General features: G+C 45.2%; 1 long non-coding RNA gene across 1 annotated transcript; it reads left to right on the top strand.

Moving 5' to 3' along the window:
* The first annotated feature begins 1,652 nt into the window (after window positions 1–1,652).
* On the top strand, window positions 1,653–10,380 carry LOC121444353. The gene is made up of 3 exons (XR_005973781.1): window positions 1,653–1,707; window positions 9,609–9,694; window positions 9,777–10,380. It is a non-coding gene; the product is annotated as an uncharacterized LOC121444353 (long non-coding RNA).
* Window positions 10,381–17,456: the final 7,076 nt, after the last annotated feature.

The raw sequence follows: 17,456 nt of genomic DNA, 5'->3' as shown, positions 1-17,456 counted from the left end.
AGCTAGTGCCAGGATAGGCTCCAAAGGTACACAGAGAAACCCTGTCTCGAGAAAAAAAAAAACAAGCCAAATAGGTATGCATGGTGTTATTAACAGGCAATAAATAATCTCGCCTTGCACAAAAGAACACTCAAAGGGAAAAATAAAGTAGCTAGGTAAGTTAGTTCTTGGAGGAGAGGGTGGCAAAAGAAGTGCTAGAACGCACACCTGGGCAAACATGGCTATTTTTTTTGTAGGTGGAGGTGTTGGCTGCATTGCATTATACCCATTGGTGGGAACTTAACTTCACAATCTGACACGATTGGCTAATCAAAGCAAGGGGGAATGGGGAAATTAGGGGAATACAAGTCATTGCTGGACTGACTGCTTTTGATTTAAAAAAACAAACTTTTCTCATTATTTCTTCTTTTATTATGATTTTTTATTTCAAACTTAGAAAGCATACATAGATCATTTGGAGGCTCTAGTAGCAGTGTTGGGCCCTAAAGCCCCACCAAGCAGGAGGTCGCCCCAAGAGACACTCTCAGCACGGTTGATGCAATAGCACGAGGAATTTTTATTCTGCCACGGCAGAGGTCCCTCAGCCTCGAGAGGAGAAGGAAGGACTCCTGCTTTGTCTATTACAAGCTCTTTTAAAGGAAAAACCACAAAATCAGGGAGGGGGTAGTACAGAATCAAAGGGAAAGTCCAAAAATCATTTGTCAACTATTTTGACTAGTTCATTCAACGGTCAGCTAACTCTACTTGATCAATGTTATGGCGATTACAAGGAGGAACACCTGCAGGTCGTCTCACCCCAGTTCCAGGTCCAGGTCTATTGAAGAAAGACTACAATGGGGATGGAAAGCACTCAAAGCTCCAGTGTATGCGTGGTTGGTTCCCAGGAAAGGGGTGCAGTAATGCTGAGGTGCCCCAAAGTCTTTCAGCAGTACATTACTGTTATGAGTGATGGCCTAAACATGGCTTTCAGCAGGGCTGCTCAACTTTCCTCCTGCAGCGACCCTTTAATACCTCATGTTGTGGGGACCCCCAAAACACCATAAAATTATTTTCGTTGCTACTTCCTGTCATTTTGCTACTGTTGTGAACTGCAATGTAAATATCTGTTTTCCAATGTTTATAGGCAACCCCTGTTAGGTCAAGGCCCTTAGGCTGTAAAGAAACCACTGACTTACAGTCAGGATACCTTCCAAAGGGTAGTTTCTTGACAAAGCTATTGAACAGGCCCAACTGGAATATAAGGTTTTCACCCTGTTCAAAAATTTTATTCTCTTGACTAGAAAGAAATTTGTCTTTGCAAAGTCTTTATTTCACTATTCTCCTCTCTGGAAGGGTCACTCTAGAATTGTTTAGGAGCCAGATTCAAGATCAGGTTTCCCAAAACACTTTGGTGCCCAGACATTTTTGGGTTTTAGCCAAAAAAGAAAAGAAACTATATGCTTTTCCTTGGGGCCTTTTTACTTTAAACTGTCTGGCCAATGTCTACCCCCCTCTCAAGAGGTGTCCCTAATTGCCATTATGGGATTGGGGTGATGGCCGGTCTGGCTTGCTCCATATGAATTTTCAGTGTCAGGTGTGGCATTTGGGGAGTACCAGCCCAGAGGGACTATCCAAAGGTTACCAACTACCAGCTGTAGGGAGGAAAGGAAGTTCTTAACTGCTGTCGAGGCATGCAAGGAGGATAAAGGCCAGAGTTAGGACAAGCAGGTAAGGAGGGAAAGGCAGAATATGGGAATATGTCTAAAACAAAGCCTATTAGAAGTTCTTTCTTCATTTGATTTTTCAAGACAGAGTTTCTAGTAGCTTTGAAGCCTGTCCTGGAACTCCCTCTGTAGACCAGGCTGGCTTCGAATTCACGGAGATCCTCCTGTCTCTGCTTCCTGAGTGCTGGAATTAAAGGCGTGCGCCACCACCGCCCAGCTCATTAGAATTTATTGATGGGCTCACATGGACATATTCTACTGGGCCTCTCATTTTTCCCCCAAGGTGGGGTTCAACAGGATCTGTGGGTTCTGGAAATCCAACCCATGTCTGTTGGAAGAACAGCCAATGCTCTAAAGACTGAGCCATCTCAGCCAGGGTGTGGTGGTACACACTTCTAATCCCAGCACACAGGAGGCAAAGGCAGGCCATTCTCTGCGAGTTCAAGGCCACCCTGGTCTGCACAGCAAGTTCCAGGACAGGCGTTAAAGCCACAGAGAATCCCTGTCTCGAAAAACCAAAAGAAATGTATTATTATTTTGTGTATATGGGTGTTCTGCCTGCATCTATGTCTGAATATCACATGCATGCAGAGTCCTCAGAGACCAGAAGAGGACATCAGATGTGCTGAGACTGGAAATACAGTTGTGAGCAGCCATGTGGGGACTGGGGACAGAACCTGGATCCTCTGGAAGAGCAGCCAATGCTCTTAACCATTAAGCCATCTCTCCAGCCCCCGTACATAGTTTTGCTTTGCTTGAGGCAGGGTCCTACTAGGCAGCCCTGAATGGCCTCAAAACTCGGAGGTCTGTCTACCTGTTTCCAGAGTCTAAAGTCTAGCCCATACCTGGCTCTCTATTGTGGTTGAGACGGGATCTCTCACTGGACTAGAGTTTGCCACTTTGGCTAAATGGTGGGCTACTGAGCCCCTGGGATCCTTCTGTCACCCCTGCCAGCTCCCACTGCTGAGATTAGAGATATACCACTCTGCCCAGATTTTACATGCATGCTGGGGTTCTGAACTCAGGTCCTAATACCTGCGCATCAAGCACTTTACCCACCAATGCATATCCATTACCCATTTTAATTTTTTTTAATTTTATATTATTATTGTTGTCATAATCTGGCTTTTTTAGACAGAGTTTCTCTGTAGCTTTGGATCATGTCCTGGAACTAATTTTATTTTTTAATGCGCATGGCTGCTTTGCTTGTATGTATGTCTGTGCACAACTTTATGCCTGGCGCCAGAAAAGGCCATTGGATCCCCTGGAACTGGAGTTAGAGAGTTGGGAGATTCCTTGGTACTGGGACCGACACTCGAGCCCTCTGGAAGAGTGGCCAGTGCTCTTAACTACTGAGTCATTTCTACAGCCCAACACAGTCTTCTGAAACAAGGTCTCATGAAATCTAGGCTTATCTCAGCCTTCCTGTATAACTGAGCCTGGCCTTGAACTCTCAGTCCTTGGTCTCTGCCTCCAAAATGCTGAAATTGCAGCTTGAGCCACCATGCCCAGCTTCCCTGAGATATTTTTTTTCTTCTGAGACAGGGTCTCACTGTGATCCCTGGCTAGCTACGTGAATGTGGACCAGGATGGCCTGGAAGTTGTGACAATCCTCTTGCCTCCCTGAGATATTTTTTTTTCTTCTAAGACAGGGTCTCACCGTTTATCCCTGACTAGCTACGTGAATGTGGACCAGGATGGCCTGGAACCTGTGGCAATCCTATTGCCTCTCTGCCTGCTGTGCTAGAATTATAAGCATGAGACATCATGCTCAGCCGCTCGTGCTATCTTGAGGGGATTCTTTAGATCTTCTGACTGAGGAATCGTGAGTGTTCTCCCCACGTTTGGGTCCAAGGCTAAATTGTCCTGCACAAGCTCAAACTCCTATAGCTCCAGGAGCTACTGGATACACGCCCTCTGCCGGTGGTAGAGGAGGCCAAGGGGTTGCTTCTGTAGCTTGTTGCAACACATTGCGCCTGCGCGGCAAAAACGAAACCAAGAAACCCTGCCCATTTACTGGGGGAGCCTTAGCCTCCCATGGGCCTGGGCAGGCAGAGAGCCGATATTTGGGAGCCGAGGGCCCGTGATTGTCTGTTAGGTTCCTAGGTGGGGCCAAGTGGGTATACTTCAGGACAAAAGCCTAGGAGGTGAGGCCTTAGGTTATCCTAGTGTAGTCTTCCCTGCAGTGGCTCTCAAGCTTCCTAACTGCGCCCCTTTGATCCAGTTCCTCGTGCTGTGGTGACCCCCCCCCACCATAAAATCAGTTTCCTTGCTTCTTCATTACGTCATTTTGCTACCATTAGGAATCGTAATGCAAATCGTTCTGGAGACAGAGGCTTGTCAAATGGGGTGTAACCCACAGGTTCAGAACTGCTGTTTTCAAGTTTCAATGATAGAGGATTGTCAGAAGTTTTGTTCACCTGGGGTGATTTAACGCTTGGGAGGCTGAGGCAGAAGATTGTCACGAGTTCCTGGGTAAAACAAACAAACAAACAAAAAAAAACACAACCTTAATTTCTCAATATTATTAATGGTATAAGTAATAGATAAGTAAATAGATGTTCGCTAAAATAGGAACCAGGAGGTAGAGGAGGCCCTTGGATTGTCTTTACCTTTTTAAAATATTTTTTGAAGGCCGGGCAGTGGTGGTGCACACCTTTAACCCCAGCTCCAGGCAGTGACAGGTGGATCTCAGAGTTCAAGGCCAGCCTGGTCTATGGAACAAGTTCCAGGACAGGCTCCGAAAAAACTATATATGTGTGTGTATGTATGTATGTATATATATGTGTGTGTGTGTATACATATATATATATGTGTGTGTATATATATGTATATATATATATATATATATATAGAGAGAGAGAGAGAGAGAGAGAGAGAGAGAGAGAGAGCGCTAAGGTCTCATTTGTATGTTCGTATGTCTGACTGATTACTTATGTAGACCAGGCTGGCTTGGAACCTCCAGAGACTCACCTTCTTCTGACTCTGAGTTCTAAAATTAAAGGCATGGGTCATCATGTCCAGCTCAATTTAATTTATTAATCATTTGCCTTTAAACAGGTTTGAGGGAGAAGACATCACACTTCAATTTAAGCAAACACTTTCTACTGTCAGACTTCTCTCTTTCTGTACAGTAGGCCACGAATCCATAGGCAAGGGCCCCACCAGCTTGGGCTCCTTCGTATCAGTTTAATTACTTTATTTAATGATTTAAAATAGTTTTGTTGTTGTTTTTGTTTGACACAAAGTCTCAGTATGTATCCCTGACTGTTCTCGAACTCACTTGTAGACAAGTGGCCTTGAACTGCCAGAGTTCTAACACCCCTCTTCTTAACTCCGCGAGCTCTGCCAGCGCTTGGTACAGGTCTACATGCAAACACAAAACATTCACAGAAATAAAAACACCTCCAAACACCCTCTGAGGATCTGTGTCACACATGGCTGTAAAAGCAGGAAGGGACGGGCACAGGAGTGTATCAAGGGCACAAAGGGAGGCTAGTGCAAGACCCCTGCAGGTACAGGTGAGGGCATAAAAAGAAAAACTAGTGTCATTTCTAGCACCCTGTGCCAAGGCCTACTCTGGAGAAATTAAAGGCATAAAAATGGATGGATGAGTGGCCGGGCAGTGGTAGCACATGCTTTTAATCCCAGCATTCAGAGGCAGAGTCGAGTGAATCTCTGTGAGTTCAAGGCCAGCCTGATCTACAAAGTGAGTTCCAGGACAGGCTCCAAAAGCTACAGAGAAACCCTGTCTTGACACCCCTCCCCCACACACACTGAGAAAAAAGGATGAATGGACAGAAGGAAATAATACATGGTGGCTCGCACCTGTAATCCTAGCACTCAGGGGGCAGAGGAAGGACTGCTAGGAGTTCAAGCCCAGCCTGCACTATCTAATAATCAGACCATCCAAGACTACACAGCATGATCCTGTCCCAAAAAAGAATAAAGTTTTACATTGATTTATTTTGTGTATATTTGGGGAGGGGGTATGTGTACCTTGGTGTGCTTGTAGAGGTCATTGTCAGACTTGGTGGCAAGTGCCCACACGTGCTGAACCATCTCAATACCCCTAAATAAATCATTTTTAAAAAGGGCTGATGATATAGAACAGTGGTAAAGAGAAATCTTTGAAGAAAGAAATTGAAGGCCAGGCGATGGTGGCATACGTCTTTAATCCCAGCACTCGGGAGGCAGAGGCAGGTGGATCTCTGTGAGTTCGAGACCAGCCTGGTCTACAGAGCTAGTTCCAGGACAGGCTCCAAAGCTTCAGAGAAACCCTGTCTCGAAAAACCAAAAAAAAAAAAAAGAAAGAAAGAAAGAAAGAAAGAAAGAAATTGAAGAAGATGCCAGAAAGTGGAAAGATCTCCCATGCTCTTGGGTTGGTAGTTGGTAGAATTGTAAGACTTTAAGACAATCCTGAAGCCATTTTTGACAATTCTGAGTCCTCTCAGCCTCTGTGCCATAGTGCTTCCCCTCCTCCCCGGGAACCAAGGACCTGACAGCTATACTCACACGTACTCAGTTCCTGAACAATTACCCATATACGTATGCTTTGGTTCGGTCCCCTGGGAAACGGGGTCAAAATGACCTCTTACCTCATCTGATCTGGCAACAGCTCTCCAGCCAATTATTGGTAATAGCCCTTTCGAATAAGCCAATCACAACCCCCCTTGCTTCTGTGGCCTTCTCCTTTAAAAGTAGCCTGTGCAAGCTATTCGAGGTCTCTCGGCTTCCCGAATGCTGGGGGACCCTGTCATGACAGAATTAATAAAATCCTCATGCTTTTGCATTGGCTGTGGTGTGTGAGGTGGTCTCTGGGGGCGACTCCTCCTCGGTGTTTGGACGCTAGAGTCCAACAGAATTAACATAGTAAAAGTGGCAATCTTACAGATTCAATGCAATGCCCAGCAAAATCCCAACAAAATTCTTCACAGACCTCGAAAGAATGGTACTCAACTTCATGTGGAAAAGCAAAAAAAAAAAAAAACAACCCAGGATAGCCCAAACAATCCTGTACAATAAAAGAACGTCTGGAGGCATTGCAATCCCTGACTTCAAACTCTACTACAGAGCTACAGTAATGAAAACAGCCTGGTATTGGCATAAGAACAGACAGGAGGACCAATGGAACCAAATTGAAGCCTGGATATTAATCCACACTCCTTCAAACTCCTGGTTTTTGGGGGGGTTTTTTTGGTTTTTTTTTTTTGGTTTTTCGAGACAGGGTTTCTCTGTGGTTTTGGAGCCTGTCCTGGAACCAGCTCTTGTAGACCAGGCTCGAACTCACAGAGATCCACCTGCCTCTGCCTCCCAAGTGCTGGGATTAAAGGTGTGCGCCACCACCGCCCGGCCAAACACCTGGTTTTTGACAAAGAAGCAAAAAATATCAAATTGAAAAAAGAAAGTCTATTTAACAAATGGTGCTGGCACAACTGAATATCATCATGTAGAAGAATGAAAATAGACCCATATTTATCACCATGCACAAAACTCAAGTCCAAATGGATCAAAGACCTCAACATAAATTTAAGCACACTAAGCCTTAAAGAAGAGAAAGTGGGAAGTACACTTGATCGCATTGGCACAGGGAACCACTTCCTAAATATAACCCCAGCAGCACAGACACTGAGAGAAACAATTAATAAATGGGACCTCCTGAAACTGAAAAGCTTCTGTAAAGCAAAGGACATGGTCAACAAGACAAAACAGCTTATGGAATGGGAAAAGATTACCAACCCCACATCAGACAGAGGGCTGATCTCCAAAATATACAAAGAAATCAAGAAATTGTTTATCAAAAGAACAACTAATACAATAAAAAAATTGGAGTACAGATCTAAACAAAGAACTCTCAACAGAGGATCACAACCCAAGAGAACCTAGACAACAATGAGGACACTAAGAGAGACACACATGGACCTAATCTACATGGGAAGTAGAAAAATATAAGATCTCCTGAGTAAATTGGGAACATGGGGCCCTTCGGAGAGGATATAAGGGGAAGGGAGAAGCAGGGAGGAGAGCAGAGAAAAATGTAGAGCTCAAGAAAAATTTTTAAAAATGTGTATGTATAAATGTTTTGCCTGCATGTATGCATGTGAACTACATGCATGGTAGAAGCCTTCAGAAGTAAGCAGAGGGGGTCAGATCCCCTGGCACTGGGGTTATGGATGGATGTAAGTCACCATGTGGTTTCTGGGAAGAGAACCCAGGTCCTCTGGAGAACAAGTACTCTTAACTGTTGAGTCATCTCTCAGCCCCAAATAGACTTATTTTTTTATTTGTATGTGTGTATGTGCACATGTGCGGTGCCTATTGAAGAAAGAAGGGGACATCAGATGGTTGTGAGCTACATATGGTGCTGTGAATTGAATGGACTCATTCATCATAACCACTGAATCTTTTCTCCAGCATCTGGTTTCTTGACTTTGACAAAGTGTGTCCCAGCACGGGAGAGGCAGAGGCAGGTAGACGTCTGTGAGTTCAAAGTCAGCCTGTTCTATAAAACAAGTTCCAGGATAGCCAGAATTGTTACACAGAGAAACTCTGTCTCAGAAAAAGAGAAACAAACAAAAAAGATAAAAAGGGTCTTGCTGGCCTTAGTGGCAAGTCTGTAGTCTAGGCAACTGAGAGGCAGAAGCAGGAAGAGCAGAAGTTCAAGGTTCTTCCTGGCTAAAGATTTCTGGACCAGTTGGATGGAAATACAGTTAAGCAATATATATATGCTTGGAAGATGCAGTGTGTAGTGTCTTATGGGATCACACCTGTACATTTGTAATATCAGCAGTTCTTAAAACCAAGGGGGATCTAGAGTTCAAGGTCATCCTTAGCTACATATCAAATCTCAAACCACACATGAGATCCTGCCTCCAAAACCAAAAAGCAAAAGAGCAAAATAAAAACAAGGACCCACATGAAAGGAGAGAACTGACTCGGACAATTTGTTTTCTGACCTTCACACAGGCAATGTAACAAGTATACTCCCCCACACACACAAAAAATGTAAAGTCATTTTATTATTCTGTTTGCATGAATGTTCGGCTTGCATGTATTATCTGTACACCACACGGATCCAGTGAGTGCTACTGGAGGCCAGAAGAGGGTATCAGATCCCCTGGGACTGAAATAACAGACAGTTGGGAGAGCCCTGTGGATGCTGAGGATCGAACCTGGGTTCTTTGAAAGAGCAGGCAGTGTTTGTTCCATTGAGCCATCCCTCCAACCCTCTAAAAGATTTTTTAAAAAAACAAAATTAAAGCCAGGAATGGTGGTGCATGCTTTTAATCCCAGCACTCAGAGGGCATGGGGCCTACTCAGTGACTTTCAGGACAGTCCAAACTACATAAAGAGAGTGTATCTCAATAAAGAGAGAGAATGAGGGAAGAAGTAGAAAAAAGAAAGACACACACAGAGGAGAGGAGATTATTTAATGGGCAGATATACACATACATACATACATATATCATTTTTTAAAAATCATAAAGAAGCTGGCTGGTAGTAGTCCATACCTTTAATCCCAGAACTCGGGAGGCAGAGGCAGGCAGATCTCTGTAAATTCAAGGCCAGCCTGGTCTACAGAATCAGTTCCAGAACAGGCTCCAAAGCTACACAAAGAGACCCTGTCTCAAAAAACAAAAACAAAATCATAACGATACTCAGTCTTGCACATTTAAGGAATTCCTCCAAAAAATTTCTTTTTTTATTTTTTGTTTTTTTTTGTTTTGTTTTTTTCAAGACAGGGTTTGTCTGTTTAATAGCCCTGGCTGTCCTGGAACTAGCTCTAGTAGACCAGGCTGGTCTCGAACTCACAGAGATCCACCTGCCTCTGCCTCCCAAGTGCTGGGATTAAAGGCGTTCGCCACCACCGCCCAGCGATCTCATTTCTTTCTACCTCATCTGTAGGCGTGACAGAAAACATGCTGGAAACCCTGATTCCCAAGGGAGAGGGTCACCGTGTGATGGTGGTGCTGGGACCACATGCTGGAAAGGTGAGTCCCCACACCTGGAAATGACTCTGGAGATCACTGAGGATCTAGGCTGCCTTTGCTGACTCTCCCCATTCCTCCTCAGGTGGGACTTCTTCTGAGTCGGGACAGCGTGCAGAGTCAAGCTTTGGTGCAACTTGGGAGAGAGAACCAGGTTGTAGAGCTCCACTATGATGCTATCTGCCAGTACATGGGTCCCAGTAACTCGGATGAAGACTGACATGTGGACCACTGTCATCCCCCAGGCTGTCACTAGTTGTGTTGCAATCTGCAATGGATGCCATGGAGAAGATAGGAGACAATTGTTCTATCCTCCTTTGAGGAGCAAGAACAGAGGTGTGAGTTGATAGACCAGACTATTTACCAAAATTTAGAATATAATAAAACCCATTTTAAAAAGTGGGAAGATGACATCAAAACCAGTATGTGAGCTGTGAATTCAGGTGGGAACTGAGATGACTGAGGTGGAGCTACTTCACTTCTTAGCCTCATTTCCCTGCTCAGGGTGCAGGACAAGTTAAATTACCTATCCAATACAGAGTTCCCTCTTGGAGCATAGAAATGATGAGATCTGCCGGGCGTTGGTGGCGCACGCCTTTAATCCCAGCACTCGGGAGGCAGAGGCAGGCGGATCTCTGTGAGTTCGAGACCAGCCTGGTCTACAGAGCTAGTTCCAGGACGGGCTCCAAAGCCGCAGAGAAACCCTGTCTCGAAAAAACAAAAAAAAAACAAAAAAAAAAAAAGAAATGATGAGATCTGTCCTCACACAAACACTATAGAATCTCCAGTGCTACATCTCAGAACAGCTTCCTGAGTTTGGATCTTGAATGGCTTTCAAAGACCCATATCTTTCTTTTTTTAAGGTTCATTGTATTTTTAGTTATATTATGTGTGTGCCTGTGTGAGAGTGTGCAATTATGAGTACAGATGCTTTCAGAGACCATTAGTGTTAAGTCCCCTGGGAACTGAAGCTACATGCAAGGAACCAAACTTGGGTCCTTTGAAAGAGCAGCAAGCACTCTTAACCACTGAGCCATCTCTCTAGCCCATATATCCATATGTTAAAGGATTCTTGCCCAGGATGATGCTAGTAGCACTTATTTTTGACCTTTGAAAGCTAACGGCCTGCTAGAGATTGCTTAGGCCATGACTTAGAACCTCCAAAACTGTGAACCAAAATAGACCTTTCCTCCTCACACTTTATTTCTGGTAGTTTGTCTGAGTAAGGGAAAACTGCTGCCCCCGCTGAGAACTCTAGTAGGACATCCGTTATCCTTGATCCAGGGCAGACCTCCAGGAATGTCACTGAGGTGATGATGCACTGAAGAGACATGGAGACTTATGCCCACAGATGGGATGGGTTACTTCTAATTTCCAAAGAAGCCAGTCACTTTTAGTCCTAAATTATTAGCTTGCAGGTTAAAAGCTATTTCTGACTCATGCAGTTTCTCTGCTTGCCCTAGGTAATTATATTTTTTTAAAAGGTTATTGTTGAGAATCCTGAACATTTTTCCTGCTTAATGGTGTAAGATAAAAATCAACAAGAGAAGTCAGAGTATTAGACACTATTGCTTCTAAATCATATTTGAAGCTTAAGTCATTCATGCAATAAATGGTATTTGACTTAGATCTGGGCCACAGATAAGAATACCTAAATGCCTATGGCATACATTGAAAAGAGTCAAAACACCCCAGAACAGGATGATAAGATAATTGGGACTAGGGATGGGGCTTAGTGTTGGTGTATGTGCCTAACATATGTAAAGCCTTGGGTTCCATCCCCAGTACCACCAGGAAAAGAGAAATTGCTGACTGTTGAACAAAGGCAAACTGAACTCTCTGGCCAAAATGAACAAACATAAAAACGATGTGAGTCACCAAGTGTGGTTGGTAGCCCATACCTGTAATCTAACACTTGAGAGCCGAGACAGGAAGATTTCCATGAGTTCTAGGACAGTCTGAGCTTCATCAAAAGACTCTTTCTTCAAAAACTTAAAAACAGGAAATGGGCTGGGTGTGGTGGCACACAGCTCTGATCCTAGCACTCAGTAGGCATAGTCAGGCAGATCTCCATGAGTGTGAGGCCACCTGGTCTACATAGCAAGTTCCATAGGGCTACATAGTGGGTCTCAGAAAAGAGTGTCGCTTTTCCCCTTCCTATTACCCCTTTTATGTCTCTTGTCTAATTGCTACAGCTAAGACTTTGACACTGTAGAAAACAGGTAGAGGAGAGTGGGCAACTTTCCTTATCTCATTCCTGATTTTAGAGGAAATGCTCAGTATGTCTCCATTTAATATAATGTTGGCTATAATAACATGTTGGTATATAACCTTTATTATTTTGAGGTGTTTTCCATCTGTTCCTACAGTCTCCAGAGCTTTTATCACAAAAACTTGTCGAACTTGTCCAATGTGTTTTAAACATCAGTTTAAATAATTAATGTAATTTCTGTCCTTGAGTTTGTTTGTATTCCATTTATTGGTTTATGTATGTTGTAACAATGTTGCCTTTCTAGGATGAAGCCCATTTGGTTATAATGTGTAATCTTCTCAGTGTATACCTGAATTCAGTTTGTAAGCATTTTGTTAAGAATTTTTGCATCTGTGTTCATCAAAAAATTGGTCTGTATTTTTTTCTTTCTTTTTCCTTTCTTTATTCTCCTCCTTCATCTCTTCTCTTTTTTCTTCTTCCCTTTTTTTTTAATATTTATTTATTTATTATGTATACAATATTCTGTCTGTGTGCATGTCTGCAGACCAGAAGAGGGCACCAGACCTCTTTACAGATGGTTGTGAGCCACCATGTGGTTGCTGGGAATTGAACTCAGGACCTTTGGAAGAGCAGGCAATGCTCTTAATCTCTGAGCCATCTCTCCAGCCCTTCTTCCCCCTTTTTTTTTGTTTTGGGTTTTTCGAAGCAGTGTTTCTCTCTGTTGCTTTGGAACCTGTCCTTGAATTCACTGTAGACCCCCAGCATGTGCTGGGATTAAAGGCATGTGTCATCATGCCTGACCTAAAGAACTTTTTTTAATATATTACCTGAACTAACCCAAACTATCAACAAATGGAACTGTATGGAATTGAACACTTTGTGTACATCAAAGGGTGTTGGACTCTAGCGTCCAAACACCGAGAAGGAGTCACCCCCAGAGACCATCTCATACACCACAGCCGATGCAAAAGCATAAGGATTTTATTAATTCTGTCATGACAGGGTCCCCCAGCATTCGGGAAGCCGAGGGACCTCGAATAGCTGGTACAGTCTACTTTTAAAGGGGCCACAGAAGCAAGGGGGGGTTGTTCTTTGAACATTCTGATTGGCTTATTTGCAAGGGCTATTACCAATAATTGACTGGAGAGCTGTTGCCAGATCAGATGAGGTAAGAGGTCATTTTGACCCCGTTTCCCAGGGGACCGAACCAAAGCATACGTATATGAGTAATTGTTCAGGAACCGAGTACGTGTGAGTGTAGCTGTTAGGTCCTTGGTTCCCGGGGAGGAGGGGAAGCACTATGGCACAGAGGCTGAGAGGATTCAGAATTGTCAAAAATGGCTTCAGGATTGTCTTAAAGTCTTACAAGGGAACAGTGGGCAGAGCCAAGAGCAGAGATCTTTACTAGCTACACCTCAGACAATGGGCTGATAGCCAGAATTTTTTTTTTTTTTTTTTTTTTGTTTTTCGAGACAGGGTTTCTCTGTGGTTTCTCTGTGGCCTGTCCTGGAACTAGCTCTTGTAGGCCAGGCTGGCCTCGAACTCACAGAGATCCACCTGCCTCTGCCTCCCGAGTGCTGGAATTATAGGCGTGCGCCACCACCGCCCTGCTTGATAGCCAGAATTTACAAAGAATTAAATTAAATTAAATACCAAGGAAACAAAATTGCCAGTCATCAAAAAGTACAAATGAGCTGGGCGTGGTGGCGCATGCCTTTAATCCTAGCACTCAGGCAGGTAGATCTCTGTGAGTTCAAGGCCAGCATGGTCTACAAAGTGAGTTCCAGGACAGCCAGGACGTAGAGAAACTGTTTAAATAAAAACGGGCTGGAGGGTAGTAATGGTGATGGTGACTGCGCATGCCTTTAATCCCAGCACTCAGGAGGCTGAGACAGGTGGATACCTGAGTTTGAGGTCTGCATGGGGAAAACCAAACAAAAACGACCAATAACCATTTTTAAAGTGTTCACTATCCTTAGCCATTAAGGAAATGCAAATTAAACCTACTTTGAGATACCACCTCACCCCAGTCAGAATGGCTGTCCATAAATCTGACAACCAATGTTGGAAAGGATGTGGAGAGAAAGTACCCTTAATCAACTTTTGATAGTGGTGCAAGCTAATATAAAGTCATTGTGGAAATCAGTTTGAAGATTTCTCAAAGAACCCCATACCCTACCATAGAGATATTGGCACCCCCATGTTTATCGCTGCTTTAATCACTATAGGAAAGAATGAAATCTATCTAGTCCATTAACACACACACCAAATTTTCATTAGCCGTATTGAAGGGTTTACCCAGCACTCCCCACCCCAGTTGGCAACTGTGACAGGCTGCAGAAAAGACCCAGCAAGATACAGGCCCCTGACTGAGCAGGATGTGCTGAGCCCCTGGCCTTGCCTTAATTACTGGGAAGAAATTGCCAGGTATTCTCCATTTGGTAAGGAAGCAATCAGAAGTGAGCTGGCGCTGGCGGGCTCTGGATGTGCTTTACTGTTAATGGTGGAATGCAGTAACCGCTCCCCCATGGCTTCCAGGTATAGCAACCTTTCCCCAGCTGCAGCTGACCAATTACCTCAGGACAGGTTCCCCCAGCCTGGAGGTGTGCCTATCCCAGACTGTCCGTGCAACTTGAAGACTCCCAGACCATCCCCCCTTTGCTCTATCCCCCTGCCCCACTGCTGCTCTTGGGGGGTCCCTCCTCCATCGGACCAGCGGGTGGACCAACGGACAGATGGACCCCATTTAACTTGTAATAAAAAAAGACTTTGCTTTTGCATTGGATGTGGTCTCTTGGTGGTTTTGGGGTTCCAGAATCCCAACAATATATTTAAAACAATGGAATGTTATTCAGTGCTAAAAAAAAAAAAAGTTAAACAAAAACTCGCAGGAAAATGGATGAACTTAGAATGTAATTTATTCTCAGAAAAATGCCTGTTATATTTGGAATGTAGCCAATAATATATGTATATATGTAAGCAAATGTTTACATGGGACACAGTATAGCAAAGAAAAGAACAAGAAAGACTAAGTATAAGGGAATGGGGAAGGACTGAATGCAGGGAATGGACATGAATTATGAAAAAAGATATGAAGCTAATTGCTGGTGGGTTTTATTTCTCTTAAATCTCTAGGTATTTTGCTTGCCTCTATGTCTCTGCCCTACATGAGTGCCTGGTGTCTGCAGAGACCAGGGGAGTGCTCTCCTGGAACTGGAGTTCCAGAGAGTTGTGAGCCACCTTGTGGCTGCTAGGGATGAGCCCAGTCCTTTGAAGAGCAGCCAGTGCTCTTAAGTGCTGAGCCATCTCTCCAGCCCCTATTGTTACTATTTTTGTTATTTGTTTTTTTGTTTTGTTGTTGTTTGTTTGTTTGTTTTTGGCGAGGACTCAAGACAGGGTCTCATTTCGTAGCCCTAGCTGTCCTAGAACTCAGTTTGTAAACCATTATGTCCTCAAACTCAGATATCCGCCTGCCTCTGCCCCTCTCCCCTGAGTCTGGTATTAAAGGAGTGTGCCACTATGCCGGGCTCACGAAAGTTACTTTTATGAAATATCTGTGTAACGTTCGGTATTTTCCCAAGCCCCTCCCCACCCTGTCAATCACTCCTATAACCGCAGTGTTCAGCAGGGTAGCAGGAGGATCTCCTCGAGTTTTAGGTCAAACTGGCCAACACAGGATGTTAGAAGCCAGTGTGGACAATATAGAGTGTACGACTCTATCTCAAAAGTGAAAACCAGGTCACTCCACAACGTGTTCCCTTTCAAATATTTGCAGTCTCAGGACCGCACCCACCCTAAGACCTGGTGCTCAGGGAAGTAGCCACTCCCAAGCCCTGTGACGCTAGCTCGGCCCAAACCACTGCGTGTGACCGGAGGGGACCATCTGAGCCGCGGATCGCGGCGGCCTGGGCTGAACCACATGGATGTCGGGCGTGGGGGGAACTCGGGAGCCGCCGCCCGGCTCGAGCCCCTGCAGGGCGCGGCCATCTTGGGACGTTCCACTTGTCCATGGCGGAGGAGCGGGGCAAACAGGGAAGCGGCATCTCGGCCGCAGACGGCCACCATCCGCTCACCCCAAAACCCCGTCTGGGCGTGCTTCCCGCCACGCTGCGCTGGCGGATGGAACTATCGGGCCAGCGGGACGCCGCTATCCCACCCGGCACGTTCGCCCGCTTTCCTGCGACCCCTCGAACCATTTGGAACCCGCTCCTAAGGCCCTCGCGCAGGCCATTGACTGAGGCGCTGCCCCGCTTGGCTCTGATTGGTCGCCGGTCACGTTCGCAGATTTCCTGCGACCCCTCGAACCATTCGGAACCCGCTCCCGAGGCCCTCGCGCAGGCCATTGGCTGAGGCGCTGCCCCGCTTGGCTCTGATTGGTCGCCGGCCACGTTCGCCGCTTTCCTGTGACCCCTCGAACCATTTGGAACCCGCTCCCAAGGCCCTCGCTCAGGCCATTGGCTGAGGCGCTGCCCTGGTGGGCTCTGATTGGTTGCCGGCCGGGCTCGAGGTCGGCCTTTCCTGCGACCCCGGGTCGGCTGCTTTCTGCGGCTGCGGGGTCCTGGGAATAATGTAGCTCCACCCCCACCCTTGCTCCGGGTTCCCGGAACTGCTTCTAGACATGCGCAGTGGTTGTGACCTGTAGCTAGGCATCCTTCCAAAACCCAGGTTTAAGAACCTTAAGTCGCTGGTTCAAATACCACCTCAGTGTTTAAAACTGCTCGTGGCCGGGCGGTGGTGGCGCACGCCTTTAATCCCAGCACTCGTAAAGCAGAGGCAGGCGGATCTCTGTTGAGTTCAAAGCCAGCCTGCTCTACAGAGCGAGTTCCAGGACAGCCAGGGCTATTAAGCAGAGAAACCCTGCCTCAAAAAACAAAAATTATAAAATAAAATTGATCGCGGGTCAAAAGTCAGCAGAGGATGCTTGTTTTTACTGTCAAAGATTAGTGAGATCACACACCAGGCCTGGCGCTTTCATCATACTACAGTTTAAAATTTATCAATGCTGTTGTGCATGTTAGTGCGCCCCTTTAATCCCAGCACTAGGGAAGCAGAAACAGGCTGATTTTTAAGTTCCAGATCATTCTGATCTACATGGTTCCGCCAGACAGTGGTGGCGCACGCCTTTAATCTCAGAGTGGTGGCGTATCTCCGTGAGTTCAAGACCAGCCTTGTCTAAAGAGCTAGTGCCAGGATAGGCTCCAAAGGTACACAGAGAAACCCTGTCTCGAGAAAAAAAAAAACAAGCCAAATAGGTATGCATGGTGTTATTAACAGGCAATAAATAATCTCGCCTTGCACAAAAGAACACTCAAAGGGAAAAATAAAGTAGCTAGGTAAGTTAGTTCTTGGAGGAGAGGGTGGCAAAAGAAGTGCTAGAACGCACACCTGGGCAAACATGGCTATTTTTTTTGTAGGTGGAGGTGTTGGCTGCATTGCATTATACCCATTGGTGGGAACTTAACTTCACAATCTGACACGATTGGCTAATCAAAGCAAGGGGGAATGGGGAAATTAGGGGAATACAAGTCATTGCTGGACTGACTGCTTTTGATT

This window comes from Microtus oregoni, unplaced genomic scaffold (genome assembly GCF_018167655.1).
Source record: "Microtus oregoni isolate MIOR12 unplaced genomic scaffold, Mior012 000121F_001, whole genome shotgun sequence".
Lineage (NCBI taxonomy): Eukaryota > Metazoa > Chordata > Mammalia > Rodentia > Cricetidae > Microtus > Microtus oregoni.
The sequence above is the reverse complement of the archived record's forward strand: the minus strand, read 5'-3'. Positions and strand labels throughout refer to the sequence as shown.